Here is an 18,936-nt window from a genome sequence, read left to right on the forward strand (position 1 = left end):
TCCGTGAGTGTTAGTTTTGTTGCTATAACTAGATAGCAATTTCTGGCTGCCAAGAACTATATTACACATTTAAAATTTACCATAGTACCTAACACAACACTTGATTCATAGTGTGCATTCCATAATTATTAATATAACAAAAGGTAGCAATGCAGCCTCTCACACCAGTGAAGATGGATTATTCAATAAATGCTATTGGGTAGCTGTCTAGAAAAAAGTAACATTAGAGCTATATCTCATATTCTACATCAGGATAAATTCCAAATGAATCAAAGATTTAATTGTAAAAAGGAAAGCATAAAAATATTAGAAGAAACCTGGGAGAAGTGTTTTATAATCTTGGTGTAGAAGAGGCCTATTTAAATATGACACAGCAGCTATAAATCAAAAGATTGATAAATTCTACAGCATAAAAAAATTTAATAATAATCTTCATAACAAAACTAAAATAAGCAATGGCAAAGGAAAATGACAAGCAAGATAAATATTTGCAACTCATATCACAAACCAATAAACAATGAACACCAACTATTTGATAATAAATGACCCAACAGAAAAATTGGCAAGCAATGTGTACAGAAAGTTCATGGGAAATGAAACAAATAACTCCTAAACACATGAATAAGAATTAAAAAATGAAAATTAAAACTACACTAATATACCATTCTTTACCTATCAGATGGGCAAAAATACAAAAGATGAATAATGCTGTTTGGCCAGGCAGTGGGGAAACGGGCATTTTGCATGCTGCTAATCAAAAGTATACAATGGCACAACCTCTCCGCAGGATAATTTGGCAATATCATTCAAAATTACAGAAGCACGTACCTTTTAATCCAACTCCATGTCAAGGAATTTTTCTTAAAGACATAGTTACTTAATAGGTGAAAAGATCTGTATATAATATCATTCACTGCATGGAGCACCTGGGTTGCTCAGCCAGTTAAGCTTCCGACTTCAGCTCAGGTCATGATCTCACGGTTTGTGGGTTTGAGTCCCACATTGGGCTCTGTGCTGACAGCTAGCTCAGAGCCTAGAGCCTGCTTCAGATTCTGTATCTCCCTCTCTCTCTGACCCTCCCCTGTTCATGCTGTCTCCCTCTCTCTCTCCCTCTCTCTCTCTCTCAGAAATAAATAAAATCTAAAATAAGAAAAAGATTATTCACTGCAATATGGTTTGTAATAGGAAAACTGGAAACTACTTAAATGTCCACAACCAATGACTGGTAAAATAAATTATAAAGCACCCAAAAAGAGAAAAGAAAAGACTTAAAGAAAGAAAAAAAATAATTCTCTATTTGGGCTATGGAATTATCTCCAAAATATGCATGTGAAAAAAGCAAGATTCAGAGCTATGTGTATGATAAGCTACCCTGGTGTATAAAGACAGGCTGTACAACAGGGATGTTGTACAAACACTTTGCTTGTATCTGCATAAAATATCTGTATAACAATACATAAGAAACAGGTAATATTTGTTGCTTCTGGGGATGGAAATAGAGATAAAATAATTTTCATGGTATTTTCATCATGTACCTTTTCAAAAAATTATGAACCAATTGATTATTCAGAATAAATATTCAAAAAATGTTTTTATAAATCTTCCACCCCACCTAATAGTACTGGATTCATAGTAGGAACTTAGGAAATACTGATTAAGGGAAGTAAGCGCTAAAATAACACTGTACTTTATCTGCTTCTTGCTTTTAAACTTACAAATTCTTTTATATAAATTACAATATGAGAAATAAACTATTTTTATTAATTATCTAAACATTTTGGACTACATGTGTAGTTAATTTCTGAGAAAATTGTCCCACAAAAAGAAGCACTAACTTCAAGAATTAGAAAGAAACCCTCCCACCCCCATTCAATTGAGATACATTTTTTTCACTGCCTTCACATGAATAAAATTCTCACAATCTCACGATCATGAGATCATGACCTGAGCCAAAATCACAAGTCACACACTTAACCAACTGAGCCACTCAGGGCCACAGCAAAATTCATATCTTAAATTATTGGTCTATTTTCTTCAATTTTCTTAACTCAAGAACAACTCTTTATTTCACTTTTTAATTAGAAAATCCAAATAATTCACTGGATATTAAAACTCCAGGAGATGAACTATACAATCCTCTAGTCATAAAAAAAATGCTTATTACATCTGAATAATGATATAAAGGCTTATTTTTAGAATTAGGTGATATTATTTTAGGTTACATTATAATAAATAAAAAGATATTAGTGTTCCCTTCTCAATCCACCTCCTACTTTTATATGTTTGTTTATAAACAAAATGTAAGATCTTATAATTTTTGAGACCCCAGGGCCAGAATAATGCAAGCATTCCTCTTTACCAGGTTTTAAATATCCTAAAAATTATACTGACACAATTTGAATAACATCAAAATTTTAATCAGTGACTTATGTCAGTCAATTACAATTCCAGAAGAAGAGCCCAGAGTATTATCTCATCTCAAAAGGCCCTGGTTTGGCAAAAAAATATATTATATTGAAAACTATAAAAGCTTTCTCTCCAATTTATTAATTAATCATAAGAATAGCACAGGCTTAACTTTCCCCCACCTCAGTCAACAAAGCTTTGAATCACAACTGAATCCAGAGATGACCAACTCTAATAGGTTCAGGTAATGTGGTTGATGACAAGTTATAGGAAAGGTGGTAAAATGAGAGCTCAGACTCTATTCTAGAGGGAGCAGAGGGTACTTCCTCCCAGCCCTTGTTCAGACCTTCCAGAAAAAAACACCAAGTTTAGATTTTCATGTGAAACATTGTGGTCCTTAAGTATCACAACTTTTCAGTCTATATATGGTCACATTGTAAACATTCCTTTATAGGACCCCTTGGGTGTTCCACAACAACGTGGTGCCATGTGATAGTGAGAAGACGATGGGCCTGGGAGTCTCATGGACTAGAGTTTGAATTTCACCTCTGCCACTTAGGAACTGTGTGACTCTCAGGTGAGGTGCTCTCTAGTTCACTTTCTTTATCTGCAAAATGGATATCTACAGCTTTTGTGAGGATATAAAAAAAAATGTAAATGCCTAGGCATTCAAAAGTAATTTTAACATCATGTTTATTAATACTTTTCCGTCGTAAACCAAATAATAGTGTCCTTTGGAGGAAATTTCCACTTGATCTTCAAATCTGGATTTAGTGGAAAAAACATTTATTGCAGTTATAAATTACTTAGGCTGTCTGGCACAATATCAGGTATTTTGCGGCTAATGTTATACATAGGGATATTGGACTATGATTGTCCCCAACTATGAACTGTCACCACTAACCTATTTAACCAAAGAATCTTATTTATCTAAGAGAGCAACTTGTTATATATATATATATATAACACATATACACAAATGCTTTTATTGAGTGATGAAAAGGTGAATAATATAAAAATAAAGGAAGATATGAATAATGTAAGAGGCAATACTAGCATTTTGGTTCAGAGTTTGAACTTGGGTTTGAGTTTGAGGTGGAACAACTTCTGAGTCCTTTATCATTTTCTAGCTATTAAGATTTAGAAGAGTTGATACTTCTCTCTAAGCCTTAGTCTTTCATCTGAAAAAAAAAAAAAAAACAACCTAGGAAACTAAGGGCTTCTGGGTGACTCAGTCAGTTAAGCATCCAACTCTGATTTCAGCTCAGGTCATGATCTCACAGTTGGTGAGTTGAGTCCAGAACTGGGCTCCACAATGACAGAACAGAGCCTACTTGGAATCCTCTCTCTCTCTCAAATAAATAAATAAGCTTAAAAACAAAAATACTGGGATACTATATAGCATACAGCATCACAGACTTAGCTGTTATTGTCCTTATTTATATTACCACATTCATATAAGATAGAAATATTTTAAGCAATGCAACATACACATTCTACCATAAAATAACTGTGAAATAATATATGCATATATAAAATATTATTTAAATTTTGGAATTATTTAAATTTTGGAAATGAGTTCATAATCATCAAGATGGCATGCAAAAGAAGGTAACCATACATGTCAGTGACAAATTAAGACTCAATTCAGTCATATAAAGTTCTGACGGGGGACTTATCAACACTAGATATAAATTTGATTAGATTGAGTCACATTTAATAAATGATATTGTTCTAAATCTTTGAAATATACTAATACTGATCTCTTACATTTAAAGAATATTATATTCAAATTGCTCACACATTTATCTCACTTGATCCTCAGAATAAGCTATGTAATATAAATACAGTAGGTTCAAGAAAAATAATTGAGGCTAAGAAAGATTATGGACTTCACTAATGGTGCTTGAATAGGAAATGATGAAGCTGAGGCCAACATACATGTTTCCCCACATGTAATTCAATTTTCAGAATATTATACCACAATGAATAATTTGGCATTTCCCCCTTTGTGTTAAAACCAAGGTATGATTTTTATATTCCAGATTTATCACTGTAAACTTTATTTGCAATGGCTTAAATGACCTTAACTAGTCTTTAAATTACTATTTCCAGGGACAGATATATAGGCATTGTGTTGAGAATTATTGTTCTCTTTGTAAATATGTACAGAATTCTCCAACCTTACTATGTTTAATGTTTAGCAATTGGAGGTACCAATGGGAAAGAGAAATAGGAATCCCTCTGTGATGGAACACCCTTCCTACCTCAAGACTCCAGATGAAATCTTGCCATGGTAACCGTTTGGTCTAGCATAGCAATTATTTGTTAAATTATAATATTCAGGAGACTAATGACATTCCAATTTTATGTTAAAACAATTATTCTAAAAACTGATTAACCAAACCAGATAAACATTTTAATTTTGTAGAACAGTATCACACAGAGAATTAAATTAATATGGACTGGTTTTCCTTTAGAAAGGTGCCAAAGAGGAGGTCATTTATGTTAGTTGCTACAGCACAAGTCAAATTGGTATTTTTATTAAGCTAATGTCAGTAATTGTATTTTAAGTAAAAAAGGTTGACAGATACACCTTAAAAATTATATTTATAAGAAAACATAAATGGTATGAATATAATGGTAATGTGCTAATGGCACTGCCATGTGAACAGTTGATAGTACATCAGAAATAAAAACACTAATATTTCTAAAAAACAGATTCCTTGCTTGAGGGACATGTTGCACTGAGTCCTGGAACTCAATTCAGTGATGTGCTAGTAAACGTCTAACGTCAGCTCTAGAGAGGGAAAAAATCTTTAATTTATAGCATTTGCCAATTTCCATAGTATCAATACTCTCATTAGGGCTGATTTCAAGCTACCAACATGAAGTCACTCAATATGGAGTTAGAAAGAGAGGTGCCCATAGCCTCTCACAGATCAGAACAAGCTGCTCCAACCTACCACTGTCCAAACTCCAGAACCAGCTCAAATCTCCAGAGGTAGAACCCAGAAGCATGCAATTTTTAAAAATTTTTTAACATTTATTCATTTTTGAGACAGAGAGAGACAGACATGATTGGGGAAGGGGCAGAGAGAGAGGGAGACACAGAATGCGAAGCAGTCTCCAGGCTCTGAGTTGTCAGCACAGAGCCTGATGCGGGGCTTGAACTCACAGACTGTGAGATCATGACCTGAGCCAAAGTCAGACACTTAATTGACTGAGCCACTCAGGTGCCCCCAGAAGCACGTGTTTTTAAAAAGCTTTCTCAGTGATTTTGTTATAATCAGTCCATAGACGGACTATAGTTTTTAGGAAACACTAGACTAGCTCATCATGCAACAATGAGAGCTTCTAAGGTTAAGAAAGGGAAAACACTTGTATGACTTTTCAGATGTAGTGCAAAACCAGGTGGAAGTGACATTGGCATCACTGTCACCTAGGAAAACTCTGAATTGTGGTGAGAATATTGCACTTTTATGTATAGCTGCTTATGAACCAAAATAAATGACGTCTTTTTGATACTGTCCCAAGCCAAAAAGAAAGTGCTTCATTCTGATAAAATCGTCACTGAAATCCCCAATGTTTTTTAAAGAAGTCATTCAATCCAGTCCTCTGCCTCCAAGAGAGGATGGCAGTTTGTTGGTATTTAATTACCCACAATCGTGAATTACTTAAAATTAGAAATTTAATGCTTGGTGCAAATTACTCAATTAAAGCCAACAAAAATGCAGGCATTGCCTCTTGTAGACATCCCCAATCTGATATGAACTTATAACCTTTAATTTTCACATTTGTACCAATCTTAAAGAGGTAGAAAATGAGTTAAGATTAGCATTGGTGACTGTCTTTGCCTAGGTCCCCTTAGAAGCCTGAGAAAAAAGGCTTGTGGGCAAGTAGTTTATTTGGGAAAAGTGATCTCAGGAAATTGGAGTGAGGTAAGGGAAAATCTGTGAGGAAAGAGGAAAAGTAAATACAAAGATATGTTACCTAGTTGGGCAGTAATCACTCAGTTCTGCAGGAAATTCTTAGAAGCTTTATGAACATGCCCTTCAGAATTGTCCATCTGACACAGAAGAAAGAAGCATTTATCTATCTATGGCCCCAGGAATGGCCCCATGGTCATTAACTCCTTTGTCTCCATTATTTCAGTTGATCATGAATGACAGACCGGGTATCTAAGGGAGTTAGAGAAACCCAGATGTGAAACAAGAAGTAATTGTCCCATGCTGAGGTGTTGTCAGGTTATAACTATATAAATCTGGTCACTACGGCAGTAACTGGAGCAAGAAGTGGGGCCAAGATGACATAAAGTGGTATACAAGAGAGGCCCAGCCCCTAGGTAAAAACCAGGAAGTTCTACCTACTTTGTTACTGTTGCTTGGTTCCATGATTTTATCCTTTGGGCTCAGAGGCCTAAAAACACTGTCAAGGTAATCCCAGATCAATCCATAGACTTTTCTATGCTTTGAAAACAGCAGGAGGTCAGTAGGAGAAAAGATAATCTTGCTCTTAAAGAAACAGATTAATTTGCTTATTTGTTTGTTTATTCATTTGTTTATTGTGCCCTGTAAACCATATCAAATAAAGCATTCCTGGGGCCATTCTGAATGAAAGGGCAATAAGGCCCCAACAGAAAAAGAGAAACTCCATGTCACATGAAAGTAGGGAGGAAGAGAGGCTGAGAACAAAGTGGCTTGAATATTCTCAATGAGGCCTCTGAAAAAAGCTCCCATCAGAGAATGAGTCAATTTTAAATAAGTCCCAGGTCCTAAAATTAGAGACCATCTATGACAATGCCAGAGAAGTTAACAACCTTTCTGAATCCTTTTCTATTCTCTCCCCCTTTACTTTGACCACAGAAACTAAAGTTACCAAGAATAAGTAAGCAAGTGTCAGATAGTGCAGTGGTTCTTAAATTTTAGCATGTATCAGTCACTTGGAGCACCTGTTTAAACATACATTGCTGGCCCCATCGCCAGAGTTTCTGATTCTGAGCCCGAGTGGGACCAAAGAATTCATATCGCTAACTACTTTCCAGCTGATACTGCTGGCCCACAGGACAACACTACCAGAACCACTGAAACAGTAAAATAGAAAGGAAGAACCACACTCTCTATCTGGATTCCCACCTACAAATAGCTTCAACTGAGGTAAAGGAAATAACTGTAATTTTGGATGAAGATGGAAGTATTTATCAATATGTGAGAGTGTACACTTTCGATTATTGAATTAAGACTGGATATATGACTTATAGACACTATAAGACCCTGAGAGAGAGCAGAAAAGCCATAGAATTGGCCACATTTCCATCTAGTAGCAGACAAGCTGGTGCCGCTGAAGAAATTTAAAGGGACAGCAAAATAAAAATACTCTTTCTGGTTATATCTCATGACTATATGAATTACAAATATAAGGCACCACATAACTTGCTTAAAACAATTGACTTTATGAGATCTATTTTTCTATAAAAAATAAGTTAACAGATGATTATTAAACATTTGTTCATAATACCAAATTTTAGGATTTTACCCACCAAGCAACTACAATTCATTTAAGTTGTATAATTAGAGTAATATAAAAATTTCAGAAATGTTAGGTACCATTTGTGTTAAAAAACAATCCAGATAATTCTTATACACTAACGTTTGAGGACATTAGTCAGTAGCAGTTCTTAGTGGCACAGTGCTAGGATGGAAGTCATTCCTCTGTAACCCTTTCATAAAGAGAAGAAACATTAAAATGGAAAAAAAAGAAGAGCCTTATGTACAGTGCAAGCAACAGAGCAGAGCAGTTAGGGGATTGGAATCTGCAGTTAGATTGCTTGGTTTAAATGGCAGTAACCTTGGGCAAGCTATTTAATCTCTCTAAGCCTCATTTTCTCATCTTAAAAATGAGGATAATAACTTCTACTTCATAGGGTTGCTGTGAGGATATAATGAGATAATGTAATGAAGTACTTAGCAAAATGCCTGCCATATAGCAAGTTTTTTAGCAAATATTACCATTACCATTACCACATAGTCCTCTAGAAAACACTGTCATACACATATAACACACAATGGGGTAGGAAGTAAAAAGAAATTTCTAAACTATTATATGGATGCAAAGCGCCACTGTTGATCTTATTTTATTCTTTCCCTCTCTCTCAAAAGAAAATATAATAATGTTTGGTGTGGTAGAAGAGATGTCTTGAATGGCTTTTGCACGCGATTCACCTCTCAGAATCTCAGTTTCCCCACCTGTAGAATGGTAATCCTAAAGCAATCCTTAGATCTCAGGGATGTTGCAAGACTAGAAGACACGGCATGTTGCAAAGAGCCCAGCAGTGAGCACAGATGCAGTCATGAAGGTCGCTCAAGTGACTTCCAAGTACATTGCCTGTGCTAGGAAGCTCTTCTTGCATTGCAACAGAAAACCTGCAGGATCCTCACATCTGGGCTTAGAGGAAAGTAAAAAAGATGGTCTTTCTTTGGAAAAGTGACTTAAGACACAAGACATAAGAAGATTGCAATCAAAGTTCCTGCCTACCACTAGCTTTAGGCATATCATTAAGAATATTTTTAAAGATGAACACATAGAGATCAAAAGAGATAAATTTAATTATTCATAATGTAAAACATTATGAAATTAAAATTCTGAGCATAACTTTTTGTCCTGAATCATTATCAAGTTTGTGCTCCTGAATGTTCTGATTATATATGTCAATATTCATCAATACTGATGATTACAATGCAGTAAGTGAAATAATACCACATAAATATAAATCTGTTTCTAAAATGAGAAGTATTCTGAAAACTGTAAATATTAAGATATAATATATGTGACTGACATTTAATATTATTAGTTTATAAAATACAGACCCCATGTAAGTTTAATAAATATCTTAGGAAAAAGCTATCTTCAGCACTTTCAAATCTTACAGACACCATTTTGCAATGAATGGGTACACTGTAGCTTTATTTAATCTGCCTTCAGATAAATAAGGTTTGATTTAATCAGCATGTAGCCATCAGATAAATAAGGATGTACGAAAGGACCATGAAAGGCAGGGACAAAAGTCCAGCATCACAGGCAGGGACAGCAAAACCTGCATCTACTGACTGTGATCTTGCCCATCTCTTCTTTAAAAGAAAAATAACTAAACCTGCTGTCAGGGTTAAACTGAAGGCAAAGGAATAGGAGAACTGTTAAGTACAGCCTATGAATAGATAAGCCACTCAACCTCACGATGACTCAGATTCCTCATCTGTAAAATGGGATACGAGAGTTATCACTAATAACCTTTGAAGCATGTAAATTCTGTGGTTCTAGGTTTATATTGAAGGTATTGAAGCAAAAGTTGAGAAAGTCCTCTCTCACTGGACATCTGTCTTAGACATAGACACAATTCCCAAATCACATATTAATCTTGTGGACTTTTTTCTCTTGACTGCCAGGCACAGCAGAGATTGTTTGGGTGATAGCATTACCTAAGGCAATGCACACTTTAAATACAGATAGGTCCTTCTTATAAAGAACTTTGAAAACTGTGAACTTAATTGCAATTAAAAGGTCATTGATATTCAGTACAACTAGGAGACAAATTTTAAGTTTACTCCAGTATTAAAATAAACCACTTTGTAATAAAATATATCAGTATGGATTTTATGTCTGAAAAACAAAAAAAAGAATCCTCAATGAATAGGAGTATGTGTAACATTTAAATACTTATGCATAAATTTGCAATTTACTGCAAATCATTCAAGATTATTGGTTTATCTAATAAGTAATCAGTGTATTAAGGGGATTTTAAATTGAAGAAAGTAATTTAAAATGGACAAGCATGCTTAGTGAAAATTATCCCATTTTAATATCCCTTTTCTAATTAATAAGTATTTTTCTAAAATTTAAAAGAAGCCAGGTGTTCAATAAGTAAAAATAATGTCTACGAAGTCTAGACATTTTTACATTATCCTAATTTAGATGGTGTTTTAGGATTAGAAAGGATCTTTAAATGTCATCCATTTAATCCACCAGTATCATATTTGCCAAGTGGTCATCTAAAGAATGTTTGAATTCTTCAGGTTTTAGGGACTCACTGCCTCTCATTTTATCTTCAGAGACCACAGAATATTAGAATATCTCTATTCTTTCAAAATCCACCCTAAATTTTTAACTTAGAAAATTAATAAAATAAGTAAATAATTTAATGATCAATGTCTTTGTAATAACACATCAATAAAAGCAAACAACTTGTTAGTTTAATTCAATGGTTACTGGAATCATGTGGCATTATGCAAACCGCACAGCACAGGTGGAACAAATTTCTATGATACTGTTATTGACATTGTAGAGATCAGCTGTCCCTATTACCGCCAGCCTGACAGAACCCACAACTGGCCATTGACAGGTGCAAGTCCTGAAGAACAACAATCAGTGAGCCTGATCTGCTTGAGCCAATGACTATGAGGACTGACTGGATATTATCATAGGCTGAAAGGTCTGGAATTTGTCTGTCAGCTAAAGCTCATGTCTTCTCTGGCCCCAGTGTTCCTAAGCCCCAAGCTGGACCCTTTACCCCACTATTCATACCAGTCTCTATTTCTAGGCTTCAGCCATGCTTTGCACTTTATATTCAAGTTCCATATCCTGAATTCTGGTCCATTTGCCTGGGATCCCAACATTATGCCTAACTCTTATCTCCCTGGTGGGGCTGGACCCTACATTTCTAGTTCTATCTGGGTTTGTTCTCCCAGAACAAGCTATCTCTCCTGTCTATAATTATCTACCCTTACCAGATACTTCTTGGCTGGGCAATTTGTCATTTTAAAAGCATCTATTTTGGGGCATCTGGGTGGCTCAGTTGGTTAAGCACCCAACTTTGGCTCAGTTCATGATCTCATGGTTCATGAGATCTCATGGTTCATGAGTTCAAGCCCTGTGTCAGGCTTTGCCAGTGCAGAGCCTGCTTCAGATTCTCTGTTTCCCTCTCTCTCTGCCCTTCCCCTGCTCATTCTCTCTCTCTCTCTTTCTGTCTCAAAAATAAATAAACATTTTTAAAAATTAAAAAAAACATAAAAAAATAAATAAAAACATCTGTGATGTTAATGGTAGTTGCCTCAGACTTGAACTACTTCCCCTTGAACACTAGAATATGGACTTCCAGTCACACTCCCCAGGAGTCAACCCTATTGCCATGTTAATAAGGGACATGATGAAATAATAAAAGGAGTCCTGGCTCAGCTCAATTTCCCAAGCCTTGTCCCCACCTGGTCCTGACTTACTGCGCTTACATGCTTTTGAGGCCCCTGAATACTTAATACTAGAAACTCTATCAGCTTACTAAGACAACAAATTTAAAGGAAGAAATAATTCTTTAAGGATCTACAGAAAGATGATTCAAACTAAGGTGCAAAGATTTAAAACAACAGCAACAACAATGGTGGTTTCATGAAAGATTAAGAATACACATTCCCTGAGCAAGAGTTCTGCAGGATGGCTTGGTAGAAGAGGATGCTTGTAAAGCAAAATGGACCTAACAGTGACAAAGTGAAGCAACAGTTTTCCAACCTATGCAGGGAGATATTTTCAAGCAGAAAGATCTGACCATTGTTTGCTAAGTCACATTCTATAAGTGACTTCAGTCAGACAAAAATCACAACTTTGCTTTCCTATCCCACCACCTCATGAGAATATTCCCCTTCTACCACCCTCATCATGGACACATGGAGTGGGGATTGTACACTCTTCCATTTTTTCTTTATCTCATGTGAATATATCTTATCTTCACAGACAGATTACAAACTCCATATCTTAACTTCTCATTCCAGAAATGCTTTCAGTAGACAGTGAATTCTTACTGAATTTCACAGAATCTAACTGAACTGAAACAAATTTGGATAAAAATGACTTTATATATCAGACAAACTAAGTTGGCAAAAGAGTTGAATCAGATGCCTACTGTAGTTCTGAGACTGAATAATTGGAGCTTGGAGAAAAGGCTGACAATGATATTGCCCAAATTAGAAAACAAAGTGTGGAACAACTATAATGCAGGTAAATGCTATCAGTTATGGACTATGGTTGGCAGAATAATGTTCCCGTAAAGACACTCCCCTCCTAATCCCTGGAATCTGTGAATATCTTAACAGCAAATGAAATTTGCTTAATTTAAGGTTAAGACCTTTAGATGTAAGGTTATCCTAGATTATGAAGGTGGGCACAACGTAATTACATGAATACTGGAAATTAGAAGATAGAAGCAGAAGAGTGGGTCAAAGAGATGACAGGGAGGAATAATGAGAGACATAATGAGAGATTTGAAGCATGAGAGGGTTTCAAGATGGCAACTTGTAATAGATAGAAGGGGACTATAGGTCAAGGTACATAAGTGGTCTTCAGAAATTGGAAATGGACTTTGGCTGACAAGCTAGAAAAAAAAAATCAGTCCTACAACCACAAAGGAACTAAATTTTGCCATCAACTCAAATGAGCAGGAAGCAGATTCTCCCCTAAAACCTCCAGAAAGGAACAGTCTGCCAACACTCTGATGAGTGAGTGAGTGATGTGAGATCTGGTGAGATCTGTTTTACCTACTGGACCACTTTCCTGCTGGACTACAAAATAACAAATCTATGTTTTCTATTCTACTAAGTTTATGAAAGTGTGTTATGGCAGCAACAGGAAACTAATAAAAAGAGAGATGACTTATATGTTACCCTAGTTGGACAATCAGAGTGACTAAGACTGGTTCATGTTACTGAGAGATCAAGTTCACGTATTAACTGTGTGGTTTCGGGATTAGGGGCTCAAATGCAGAGATTAGGAGACATTTCTGAGGTAAATGGTGGGTGATCCCACCCAAAGAACTATCAGATTTAGTTATTTTCTTCAACTCTTCTTCATTGGCTTGCTCTCCTCTAATTTTCCAACATTTATTTAGCAATTTATTTAACAAATCTTATAAGGCCTTAAGGATCAAGGGGCACCTGGGTGGCTCAGTCGATTAAGTGTCTGACTTCAGCTCAGGTCATGATCTCGCGGCTTGTGGGTTCAAGCCCCATGTCGGGCTCTGTGCTGACAGCTAGCTCAGAGCCTGGAGCCTGTTTCAGATTCTGTATCTCCCTCTCTCTCTGACCCTCCCCTGCTCACACTTCTCTCTTTCAGAAATAAATAAAACATTATTTTTTTTTAAAAAAAAGGATCAAATATATAACATGCAACATCTGTCCTCAAGTTCATAACTTTGTCAGTACAGCAGATGTACCAACAACTTACATGTGTAAGCAAAAGAGTGGACAAAGTACTTTCACTGGCATTCTCATTTAACCCTTAGCATCCTTCTATGAATGACACTAATTGTACTCTAGACTATAAGTAGCCACAGAGTGTGAGTGTAGGGGTATGTGTGTATGGAGCAAAATACATTCAAAATGTGGCAAAAAGGGGGAAATATCTGAGAGGAAAAAGAGATGCTCTGCTAAACTAGTTAGTTTAATCCACACAGTGTGCATATGGTCATGAGTAAGAAATGTTTTATCCACAAAGGAATTGAAAATTAAAATATCTTTTAAATAAGATTCTGAATGGATAGAAGAATTATTATTACCACTAAGTACTTACTAATCTAAATTCTAAATACACTTCTACCTTGTGAGCCATTAATATTCAAAATAGCTTTTGACTTTCTCCAATACTGTGTTAAATCCCAAAAATTAGTTTAGGAGGACTCCATGGAGGGACAGGAAGTGCCTCACTGCATACCCGAACTACATCAGACACTGTGTGAAGCACTTTACTACTAGCCTCATCTCACTTACCTCAGAACAGCCCCATTTGTCACCCCTCTCCTAGGTAATACCTTGGTCATTGAGGAATTTGAAACTCAGGAAAAAATAAGTATGCTAGTCTACTGGTAGAGAAGTATCTAAGGAAAAGCAACAATGAAGCAATAAAATTGTTATCAGACAAATGGGGCAGCAAAACAAATAAGTCAGATAAAGGTATGTAGTAAACTGTATTAGTTTTCTATTGCTGCTGTAGCAAATAACCAGAAACTTAATGGCTTAAAATAACAAATTTATTTTCATACAGTTCTGGAGGTGAGAAGTCCAAAATCTGTCTCACTAGGGTAAATTCAAGGTGCTGGTTTCTTCTGGAGGCTCCAGGAAAACAAAAACAAAAACAAAAATGTTTCCCTACTTTTTCCAGCTACTAGAGGATGCCTGCCTTCCTTGGCTTGTGGCTCCTTTCTCTATCTTCAAGGTAGCAGGATAGCTTTTTCCACTCTCTTTCTCTAACCAAGTTTCCCACCTCTCTCTTAAAAGGATCATTATTATTACATTAGCTCAGCCAGATAATCCAGGATAATTTCACCATCTCAAGATTCTCAATCACACATTCTAAAAACCTTTTGCCATGTATGGTAACACATTCACAGATTCTCGGAATTCTCTTTTGGTGGAGAAAGCTACTACTTAGCCTAAGCACACACAGATTAGAGTTAGGAAAAAACACAGTTTAGCTAAGATCAAGGAAGTAAGAGTGGGTCAAAAACTGGATGAAATGCCTAAACACATATGAGAGTAGGTATTAGTGTTTGTGAAATATGCCCTGTGATATATATGTACAGCTTTTAGAAGTAAATGAGCTCTCTATGTAGAGGTGAGTGACTGAAGATTGGTGCAACAATAAATCTATGTTGATTTAAGAAAGCGGTCACCTAAAAAGGGACAGATTCAGAAGCAGAAAAAAAAATAAAGCTGAGTAAAGGCTAATATGCTATGTAACATCTCTCTCTCCAGAGTTTAGGCAATAGCACTGTATTCAAGAGTGCTATTCTCCCAACCATTGGCATTTCTATTGCTGCTCATTAACAGGTTTCAAGTGTCCCTTAGGATGTTGTAGATTTTGCTCCCAAATAATTATCTTAAAAGCTCTAAGCAGCTCCTGAGGGAAGAAACCTACAGTTAGCTATCTCAGCACTGTAAGGTAAAATAATCAGGAAAAGAAAGAATGAGTGATGGCTTTGAGTTCCCTGAATTCTCAAGGCCATGCTACTTATAAGGTCTAAATTGTGAGCTATTACTATTAAAGTGTGATAAAGAAACATCATCAATGTCAGAGACAGAGGTTAGCTTCAGGGCCCAGGAGTATGGCTTAAACAGCCTTCCCCCATCTCACCTATATTCTATTACCACGGGTACCTAACCTGTCTCTTTGCCTTCAGTCTTGCCCCACCAAATTCATATGCTCTTGATGCCCAGATTATCTTTCTGAAACACATGTCTGATCACTTTGCTTTCCATCTTAACCTCTGATAATTCTTACTGCTGGTAAAATGAAGTATAAACTGTTTAGTTTAACACATAAGGTCCTAAAACTGAGCCTGCCTACCTTTATAATTTCATATCCTATGTCCCCATTCTCTGTGTTAAACACTTTTGTCAAAATGGATGTCTCAGTATTTAAGATACCTGTCTCATTTTTATCTCTCTGTTCTTGCATAATGCTATTCCTTTCACTTGAAAAAAAAAAAAAGACCTATTCATTCATTTACTTTCTAATTCAAATGCCAATCACTCAGTAAAACCTTCCTGAGAGCAGCTCAGCAACGTTTTAAATTCTATGTTCTTTTCCCATTGCTAGCATAGAGGCAGAGACAAAATAATCCCAGTACATAGCAAATTTGAACAAAAGCTATTTCAGTGTTACTTTCCAAAGGTTCCTGTCAGGTTAGGGCACAGCAAGGGCTCCCAAGAAAGTGGTTTTCGGGGCGCCTGGGTGGCTTAGTCGGTTAAGCTTCCGACTTTTGCTTGGGTCATGGTCTCGCGGTTCGTGGGTTTGAGCCCCGCGTCGGGCTCTGTGCTGACTGCCAGCTCAGAGCCTGGAGTCTATTTCGGAGTCTGTGTCTCGCTCTCTCTCTGACCCTCCCCTGCTCACGCTGTCTCTCTCTCTCTCTCTCTCTCTCTCTCTCCTAGAAATAAATGAAGAAAAAAGAAAAAAAAGGGGGGTTTCAAGGGTGCCTGGGTGGCTCAGTCAGTAAGTAACTGACTTTGGCTCAAGTCATGATCTTGTACTTCATGAGTTTGAGCCCCACATCAGGCTCTGTGCCTGGAGCCTGCTTTGGATTCTGTCTCCTTCTTTCTCTGCCCCTCACACACTCTCTCTCTCTTTCTCTCTCTCTCTCCATCAAAATATAAATAACATTTTTAATTTTTTTAAAAAAAAGAGAAACAAAGAAAGTGGTTTTCAGTATGGGCTGCCCCTCAGGATCAAGGATAGTTTTAGAAAAGATAAAAAAAAAAATTCCTAAGACCCACCCAAGCTTACTAATAAATCAAATCTATGGGAGAGTTACTGAGAGAGCTTGCAGTTTTGGGGGGTTTATTTATTTATTTTGAGAGAGGTAGAAAGATAGTGCAAGTAGGGAAGAGTCAGAGAGTGATAGGGAAAAATCTGTTATAAGATGGCCAGCAGGACTGATAAGGAAATACCTGTCCCTGATCAAAAAGGCTCCCTCTTCCAGGTTCTTCTTCCCACACTGCTTGTCTCATGCATTAATAAGGAATGTGGAAGTAACAGGCTATAAATTACTCCCTCTGCTGATGCTATGGGCTCAGACCTCTGGAGAATGATCTCTGAGCCCATCGAGGTAAAATAAACCTTCTCCCTTCCAAGATCTCTGAGTGCTACTTGATTCTTCCGCCAGTGATCCAGACCAGATTTCTGCAACAAGGAGAGGGGGGAGGTAGTGGATCCATAGCGGGCTCTACATTGTCAGCAGAGAGCCCAACATGGGGCTCTAACTCACAAACCATGAGATCATGACCTGAGCTGAAGTCAGATGCTTAACCAACTGAGCCACCCCAAGCGCCCCTACTTGCAAGTTTTTAATAAGCTTCACAGCTGATTCTGATGCAGACATGGGAATGAAGACCTCGACCAGGCTGATGGCACAATTGAGAAAGAACAGCCAATGCTAGTAACTGGTCATGTGGAATCAGACCCATAGGAGATCTATGCCAGAGCTAACTGGTAGCTATGGCAATATAGGCTGAGACATAGGGCACCAGAGAGCAAAGTCAGGAAACCAAGGTGGAAGCTCTTCTATATGGACCAAAACAAAATCAGAATTGGAAGAGTGGAATACAGTAAGGAATTCCATAGGTGCCCTGGACCTTCCCTGGGACCAAACATGGGGGAAATAAGACCACAGCAGTCTCCCCTTCTCCATAGGGGGTATGTTCTAAGATGCTCAGTGGATGCCCGAAACCCCAGATAGTACCAAACACTACATATATCATGTTTTTTTTTTCCTATACATACCTATGATAAAATTTAATTTCCAATTTAAGCATAGTAAGAGATTAACAACAATAATTAATAAACTAAAAAAACTGTAACAAAATACTGTAATAAAAGTTATGTGAATGTGCTCTTTCTCTCTCTCTCTCTAAATATCTTATTGCACTGTACTCACCTGTCTCCTTCTGATGATGTAGTACAATGCTTATGTGATGAGATAAAGTGCAGTGAATTATGTAGGTATTGTGACATAGTGTTAAGCAACTATTGATCTTCTGACAATTGGTCAGAAGGAGGATCATCTGATTCTATATCATGGTTGATAACCGGTAACTGAAACTGCAGGAAGTGAAAGCACAGATAGGAGGGCACTACTATAATTCTAGAACTCACCGAATGGAAACCTCTTAAAACAGCAACATTGTATCACCTGGAAACCTGTTAGAAAAGCATTTTGGGTCCCATCCCTGACATACTGAATCATAATCTGATTTTAACCAGATTCCCAATTGGTTTAAAAGTCACATCGAAGTTAGTAAGGCACCCAACCCTGGTTCCAAATGATGCCAATGCTGTCTGTAGCCCATACTTTGAGTAGCAAGAGTCTTGACCTACAACTGAGCAGGTAGAAGAAATTCAAACATTACTGCTGTGAGCAATGTGAGGGTAAGAATCTCAATCAATTCCTTTATCTCAACATGTAGCACAGGACCTTGGGAACTGACAATGTAGTCTGTTGGTTGAAACTTCAGGACTTGGATCTGGTTCAGTTCTAATGCTACTACTCACCAGTCATGTGGTATTGTCAAAATACTGAATTTCTTTGTGTGTCAGTCTCTCATCTAGAATAAGGAGACAATGGCCTCATAAGAATGAGGGCAGGATAGCATGTTAGTTTTGACAGCATTATAAGTGCTCCACAGATGATGAAAGAAAAATTAACAGATAATCAATTATTGATTGGTTGATATATTGACCATTTTTTGGTGAGAAAAAGAGCTCCAAAATTATAGTGGTGGAAATTATCTCATTCTGACTCATGATCTAATAAGAAGAATGGCCAAAATCTTGTAACTGGCAGACATTCCAAGCATAAGACTTGTTAGAATACTAATATGTGTCTCCTCAGTGATAAGTAAAAGAAATGTCCAAAGCAAGATGATTGCCAACATTTTTGGAGTGATAACACCAAACATGTTCATGGCATCTCAAAGCTCTCTTGTTCTCCCCCAAACACTG

Source organism: Crocuta crocuta, unplaced genomic scaffold (assembly GCF_008692635.1).
Source record: "Crocuta crocuta isolate KB4526 unplaced genomic scaffold, BGI_CrCroc_1.0 scaffold194, whole genome shotgun sequence".
Classification (NCBI taxonomy): domain Eukaryota; kingdom Metazoa; phylum Chordata; class Mammalia; order Carnivora; family Hyaenidae; genus Crocuta; species Crocuta crocuta.